Here is a 7408-nt window from a genome sequence, read left to right on the forward strand (position 1 = left end):
CCCGGGGACACCGCGCGGCGGCCCGGCCGCGCCCGCTCCCGCCCCACCTGCGCGCCCCGCGGACAGGTGCGCGCCCCGCGAGCAGGTAACGCGCCCCGCGGACAGGTGCGCGCCCCGCGGACAGGTGCGCGCCCCGCGGACAGGTAACGCGCCCCGCGGACAGGTGCGCGCCCCGCGGACAGGTAACGCGCCCCGCGGACAGGTGCGCGCCCCGCGAGCAGGTAACGCGGCCGGCGGAGGGGCGGCCGCCCGCGCACGGCGCCGCCGAGCGCCGAGCCCCCCACCCCTCCCCGCGGAGCCCCCCCGCCCCACCGCGCCCCTCCGGCGCGCAGCAGCGCCCCCCCACCCCGCGCCGCGTCCTGCCCTTGCCTCCTGCCCGCAGTGCCCGGTGCAGTGGGAGGAGCGGTGCCCGGGGACGGGCCGCCCGCGGCCCCGACCCCTCCCCGCCGCCCGCCCGCCTCACCCAGCTCGGCGCCGGCCCCGGCGCTGCCCCGCGGCCCCGTCCCGGCCCCGCGGCCCCGTCCGGCTCCTCCGGCTCCGCAGCGCCGAGCGGGGCTGCGCACGTGACCGCGCCCCGCGCCCCCATAGGCTGCGGCTGCCGGGCAACGCGCGCCCGCCCCTTCCCTGCACCTGAGAGCGCCCTACGCCAACTGCGTACGGGGCGCCGCGCCGCCCTGCGCCAGCTCCGTAGCGCCGCCGACCCGGCCGTTTCCTGCAGGCCGGCGCAGCCTTACGGAATCGGCGTAGGGCGGCTCGGCCCGCGCGGCTCCCCACCTGCGGCCGCCGCTCCCCGCGCATCCCGCGCGGTCCCGCCCGCCGCCTGCGGAGCGGCGCCGCCGCTCGGAGCGCTCCGTGGCCGCGCGGAGCGGCGGCGCTTGAGCCGCACCTGGAAACGCCGCTTGCGTAGAGCCCCTCCGAGAGGTCGGTGTGTGCTACGGACTCTCCGTAATGTCGTCAGCGCGGGCGCCGCACCTGAGGGCTCCCGCCGCGCTGCCGGCGTAGGCGCGAGCGTGCCGGGCGCAGAGCGCGCAGCGCTGAGGGCGCGGGCTGGGCAGGTGTGTGAGGGCAGGGCCGGCCCGGCCCCGGCCGCGCCCGGGGCTCCGCGACGGGCACCGGCACGGCGGCACAGCGCCCCAGCCCCGGGCGGAGCGTGCATAGCGCCGGCAGCCCCGGCCCCGCCGGCTGAGGGGCGCCGCGCGGGCCCGGGGGCAGGGCTGCGGCACGGCCTCGGCCCCTCACGCGGCGCGCCACCTCGGAGCGTTCAACATCCCGCTGCCAAATCCAGACCACTGCACAAAGAGCAGGTTCCCAGACTGAACTGAGGTAGGGCTTCCATTGAGCTCTCGAGCTCCTTGTGGGATCCGCAGTGGCTGAGGACAAATCAAGGCGCTTTCATGGTGTGTTTGGGTAGGTTGGGCTGCACAAGGAGTGTGGCAGTCAAGGATTTCCATCTTTCTCTTCTAGAGATCAAGACAAGTAGGTTTCAGTTAGTTTTCAGCTCCCTGCAATAGTTCTTCCCAATCCCTGACAGGTGGCTCTTCTAGAGCAGATGGGCCCTGCAGTGGAGATGGAAAGAACTCCCAGGGCTGATGTTCATTGCATTCCAGAGCAGCCCTGACGAGCAGAACCTTTAGGTATGAGGAGACTGCTGAGTCTGATGAATTTTTTTTCTTCTTTGTACGTGTGTTACATAGCACAGTTACAGAACTCCATAATCCTTCACCATTCCATGTGCTTCAACACTCAAATGGCCAGTCGTCACTTGAGTGCTTCAGAATTTCTGCCAGATTTTCTAGGTTAAGTGCCTTTTAGAACTCAGCTTCCAGCATACATGTGCATGGCAATCATATTCAATATCACTTTTTATACTTTTCAAAACTGATTTTATACAGGCTGTGAAGATTAAAGACTGGGGAGCTGTATTCCAAAATAATCGGTACACAACGTGCTGTGCTGAAGCAGCCCCTGAGGGAACTTTGGCCAAAGACTGTAGGATCAGGAGATTTGTGGTGCTGAAATGAAACAGTAACTTTCATTCAGCAGAGTGATTTCAGCATTAGAGTGGAAGTGGAAAGCACGTGTGCATTAACAACTTTAATTGCAGGGAGAGGTCTACCTTGTTCCAATTAGACTTGCATTTTGTGTACACCTTTACAAGCCTGTGGCTGAAGTGTCACTCTGGTTCTGAACAGTCAGACATTGCTCTGTCTTTGTAACAGACTTTTATCTTGTTGTGTTTGAGGATTGAAAGGAGAAATAAATATGAGGAATCTCAGTTGCTGCTTTCATGTCTTGGATCGAGAGATTTCAAAGCTATGAATGAATTTAGCCAAATCTCCTGTGTGACCTTAAAACATTAGTGTGGGCCTTGAAAAGAGGCAGAAGAGAATAGCTGGAAATCAAGGACTGGTCCAAGGACTTAACATAAGAACAGTTTTATTTGAAACTAATTGCATCAAATAGAGACACAGCATAAATACAGCGTGGAGAAAGGCTGCTGGGTGGATGGTGGCTTGGGAAGGGGCAGCTGTGAAATGAGTGTCTGTGCAGCAGGAAATATAGCAAGGATGGAAAATATGCAAGAGATGGCACCTCAGGTAGTGAAGTTATTGCAGAGGTACAAGAAAAATGTTTTCAGCTGTGGTCTGTCTGAGTGAAATCTTGAATTTTTCTGTTGAGTTCTCCCTTGGGCTAATGATTTGCCAAGGGCAAAAGCACAGAGGAAAGGGGATTGATGGATTAATTTACAATACAGGGGATTGGAAGATCTTTGGCGCTGCAGTACAAGGATATACATTTAACAAGGAAGAGAACATCTGAGGCTTGGAAAAAAGTTAACATCTGTCTTTAGGCTTCATGAAATAAAAAAAAAAGAAGAAAATTGAATTCATAGCTCTAAGTATAGTCAATAAAAGATGGGGATTGAATTATACCAAAAGCAATGTGGAATTAAGAGTTACCTTGGTGAAAGTTGAAGTAATTAACAATAATTATGTTCTTTCTTGGGACAAAATACTGGCACAGAAAGAATTATTTTTTAAAATATGTAACTACAATGGAAATAATGTATTTCCTACAGATTTTTCTATAGAAATAGTTAAGACATTGTCATGTGTACTTGAATGTTACCTGCACTCCTTGGAGAAAGGAGGGGCCCTCTGTAAGGAGTTGAAGGAGTTGCTGGTTGGTGCCAGTGTGAAGGTTGGAGTGAGGCAGGGATGGGCACTGGGGGATGCAGCTCAGCCCCAAATGCCACACTGAGCACTGAGTGGCCATTAGCTACAGGACAGGGGAAACCCCTAAGTGAGCAAGGATGAAATGCAGCCTGTCAGGTTTCAAGTGTTTGGTATTGTTTACAGACAAATGGGAATGCTGCTCTAGTGCTCGAGGGAAGAGGGATTTTTTTCTTGTTATAACTCAGAAATCTCTGTTTGAGACTTACCATTGTCCAGTGACCCAGTTCTTTATGGGTTTCAAATTCTGCCTTTAGACATATACGAAAGTTAATGGGATTTGTGCGAAGATAGCTGAGGGCAGAATTTGAATTGCAAAAGATAACTTCATGCGCATGTCTTTTAAAAATCTTCATAGAAAAAGCTGTCTTTACATGGGAAATTAGTCTCATAAGATTGCTACAGCAAAGAGTTTTATTTTGAAAAATCCTTACAAGTTTTGTATTAATTTTTATTTTAAAGTGTATCTCAGGCAGAATCAAGCAGGTAAGTATCTAGTGTAGAGGATACTTAAAAACGGAGAATTTCTGCTGCAAAGCGAAAGATTATATGATTTGTGTTGGCAGTCATTTGTGTACCTAACTCTTCACCAGGTTTTACACAGTGCTTGCTAGTACCTGTTGCAACTGTGAATGATTCTCTGAGCTAGAGCAAAGGAGCTAAAATGGTACTGGAGACAATAGACACCAGGAGAGGAGGAATCACACCACGAAATGTTGCACAGGGCTCCTCAAGTCCCAGAGCAGGCTCTGCAGGGTAACATTTCAGAGATCTTTTAAGCAACAGGGATGAGGATCAGCTTGAAAAGCAAGCAAAACTGGAACTAAGGAAATGGGAAATACTTTCAGGTTATGACTAATGCAATTATTAGAGCGGCTACTGAAGGCACTGTGGTGGATTTAGCTTCAAATGAGAACAGAAGTTATGCCATGTGTGATTGATTCCAGGTTGGGTTACAATTTAGAAGTGCAATTAGTGAGTCATCTGTTACTTTATATCAATTATTAAAAACAACAAAGGTCTAAGTTAAAAAAAAAAAAGACTCTCAATATGTGCTGCTCTACTTGTTAATTTTCTGCTTTCACTTTCTTGTTTGAGGTGTCTCGGCTTTGCGGGGTCGTGTACAGAGTGTTCCTTAAAGCAGGACGTGAATTGCTCTTGAGCAGAGCAGCGCTCACCTGCCAGCCCCTGTGGTGTGGCCCTGCCACACCATCCCACACTTGCCTGCTTTGGCCAGAGCCAGCCAAAGGCAGTGTCTGTGGTCACCTGCAGGCCAGCAGCTTCCTGAAACATTTGTAAACACAAGTGCTTTAATCTTATTTTTATTGGTGCTGTTTAGGACAGAGGGCAGCGCAGCTCGGCATTCCTGACAGCTCAGTTGTTGTGCAGGCTGTGCTGCCCTCAGTGCTCTGGCTGTGTTCTCACCCCATCTGGCAACTGCTGAATGTGTAAAACTTTTCTTCTGGTGGTCATGGCAAAACTCATAGCAGTAAACACAGCTTTGAGGGACAGTACCAGGCTCCACGGGAGAATTGATCTGACCCAGCAGAGCATTCATCATGAAATAAGATGGCCTGGAAGCAAATGATATTACCAACCTTCAGAGGGCATTTAATTACAGTTTCTAATTAAGGTGATGCCCTAAATGGTCATGTGAAGTCTCCTGATCTGTAACATGGTGTAACATGACATATCAACATGGGGTGTTAGTACTTCATCTGCACTTCACCATTTTGGTGGGAATGAAGGTGCAGGTGCCTGTTGTGCCCGTGGGAATGGAGACTGCAGCTGGTTCAGGGCGTCTTTGCTGTGTGAGCTGTGAAGGAAAAGGGAAAAGGGGCAGAAAGAAGTTTCTAGGGTCCTGTCGTCACTGAGCCTGTGGGGTTGGCAATTTAAGGCTGTGAAGTTGCAAAGACTGAGCACTGATCTGTAACTCTGCTCTCTAGACATGCCCAGACCATGTGAACAGATATCCAAAGCAGGACTGAACTTCACAGAGCTTCACAGTATTCGGCCTTCATACTTCGTAAGACACATTTGAGATGTGATCTGTGATCACTGAGCCCTCTCAATGTGGCTGATGTGGTTTGCACTTCTGTGTTACTGGGCTTGTAGACATGCTGAACCAATCTGGAAATCAGCTGGTTTTTCCCATTTGTGGGTAGGACATGATATGTGTTCATCTCATATCAATATGAGATAAATATTTTCATTTATATCAGTGGTAAGTAGATAAATATTTGGGGGTATATGTACATCTTTTCTAGAAAAATAGAGATACAGTTTTAAGAATTGTTGCTTTAAGGAAGAGTGTGATTGAACCAGATAAGGAATGACAGGAGTTTGGTGCGGGTCCTTAGACAGATATATTAGGGTGGGTTTTTCCCTTTTCCTTTGAAGTTTGAGATTGAAAACCTGCCATCATTCCAAAGCAGAAACAGCTTGGGTGGCCTTTTTATCACTAGTAGTCAGAGCAACTAGGCAGGACTGACTCCACTGAAAAGAGGCTCTGTCATACAAGAGGTTTCCCAGGTCAAGATTAAAAGCAAAACAGCTCTCATCACATGAGCCTTTGTACTGCACCCGTATTTTCTAAATGCTGTTGGCTTATCTTTAATGTTTATACTGCTATCAAAAATAAACCCAGCTTCTGTCTCCCCGGGTGTTGTATTCAACATCAACAGTGAATAGGCTTTTTCATTCCTAAATGCTAATTTCCTTGTTGTTTTCAATCTGTTTCTGGTACAAAAAAATTTTGTTTTCACTGGGTTTGGTTTCTCCCCTCTTTGGTTTTTTAGCTTCAGGTCTTCTCCTTCCCATATCTGTTTCTGTTTTGGTAATCAGTATTTTTTTGGTGGAAGCAGTAGTTGAGTGTCTATCAATGACCCTGAAGCCTAGAACTTGAATTAGAGTGAGTGCAGCTGGCAGCACAGTCATAATAATTTAAAGAAAAAAAAAAAAAAAAGCTTTACGAAGATTAACTTTTCATCAGCAGACCGTGGGGTACTCTTAGGAATAATTGTAATTGCCTCACTTTGAACTCTGGTCAGAAATATGGTCTAAAAATCTTGCTATAATGAGAATTTTGCTTCTAATGAGTTAGTGTTATAACTTCATCAAAAATGTTGTGATACTAGAGCCAGAACTCAATGGCATTTGGAAACAGCTCCCAGGCAGTACCCTTGGGATAAAACTCTGATCTTGCTGAAGCTGGTGAGGGTGTTTCCTAAAGCCACCAGTACCCGACCCCAGCACGGGGTGTGGCTCGGAGCAGACTTCAGCCTGATGTTGGTTCATCTCCAAGTGGCTGAGGCTCCAGAGCAAACAGAGCAGGTCCAGCGTGCCAAAGCCTGCAGGAGACAAATGGGAGATGACCAGCACCAAGGGCTCGTTGCAGTCTTTGTCTCCTCTCTGATGATGTGCTGTCCCCTCACGCTGCACAAACTAGAAGTAACCTTTCCATGTTTGAGACTCATCACTCTGTGTACCCATGAAGCTGCTGCTGAGCTGACTGGTTTTGTCATGTAATATGATAAATGGAAAACAGATCTGCAACAGATACAAGTCATATTCCAGACTTCAGGCATGTACGTCAAAATCTCATCAACTTTGATATGACAAAATGTTATCTAAATGTGGCTATTGAGTAGCTGGAGATGTCAGTGAGCTGTGTGTCTGCTGAAACACTGAGAAAGATTTGGATGCCTGTGTCGTAGGAGGTATGGAGACTGCAATGCTGACTATCCGTTTTGAAATGTATCACATTTCTCTCAAAGGGAAAATTGAGCCCAGTCTGTAAAGATGGTGGACAGCCCAAATGTTTGGACAAATAGTTATCCTTGTGATGAGCATTTACAGTAAAGAATCTCCCAGCGTTTTCTCGCCCCAGTGCAAGTCCAAAATGGTCAGGTTAGGTATTTGAACAGAAATGTACCTGTATTTTGGGGAAGAGTATATTTTACATGTATTTTCCCATGCTGATCTAAGTTTGCTTGCATTGAGTGGAAATTTGAGCACTGTTGCTGTATCTTGTATCCTGGTTGTTCTTTTTATTTTAATTCACCTGCCAAATAATTTTAATATGTGCATGTAGTGCTATCCTACTTGGCCTTCCTGTTACAGATGCTGTGCAGCAGTTCTGCCTCACTCTGGTGTTCAGCCTTTCTATGAGTTAA

At 49.0% G+C, this 7408-nt stretch overlaps 2 protein-coding genes across 28 annotated transcripts in view; one reads left to right on the top strand and one right to left on the bottom strand.

Moving 5' to 3' along the window:
- Positions 1–1023, bottom strand: part of STRBP (spermatid perinuclear RNA binding protein) — a 75374-nt gene extending 74351 nt beyond the window's left edge. For 10 of the 18 annotated variants that reach the window (XR_014949229.1, XM_021543685.4, XM_085556364.1 and 7 more), the window contains exon 1: positions 464–596. The gene's annotated coding sequence lies outside the window, so the exon portion shown is untranslated. Of the gene's footprint in view, positions 1–369; positions 597–774 lie in introns of those variants that run through there. The other 8 variants (XM_085556360.1, XM_085556355.1, XM_085556357.1 and 5 more) reach the window with 5 other exon arrangements.
- CRB2 (crumbs cell polarity complex component 2) overlaps positions 199–7408 on the top strand; it is a 56491-nt gene continuing 49281 nt past the window's right edge. For 7 of the 10 annotated variants that reach the window (XM_085556342.1, XM_085556341.1, XM_021543780.4 and 4 more), the window contains exon 1: positions 1185–1323. The gene's annotated coding sequence lies outside the window, so the exon portion shown is untranslated. Of the gene's footprint in view, positions 222–806; positions 922–1184; positions 1324–7408 lie in introns of those variants that run through there. The other 3 variants (XM_085556345.1, XM_085556336.1, XM_085556343.1) reach the window with 3 other exon arrangements.

This window comes from Lonchura striata, chromosome 17, assembly GCF_050655825.1.
Source record: "Lonchura striata isolate lonStrDom1 chromosome 17, ASM5065582v1, whole genome shotgun sequence".
NCBI lineage: Eukaryota > Metazoa > Chordata > Aves > Passeriformes > Estrildidae > Lonchura > Lonchura striata.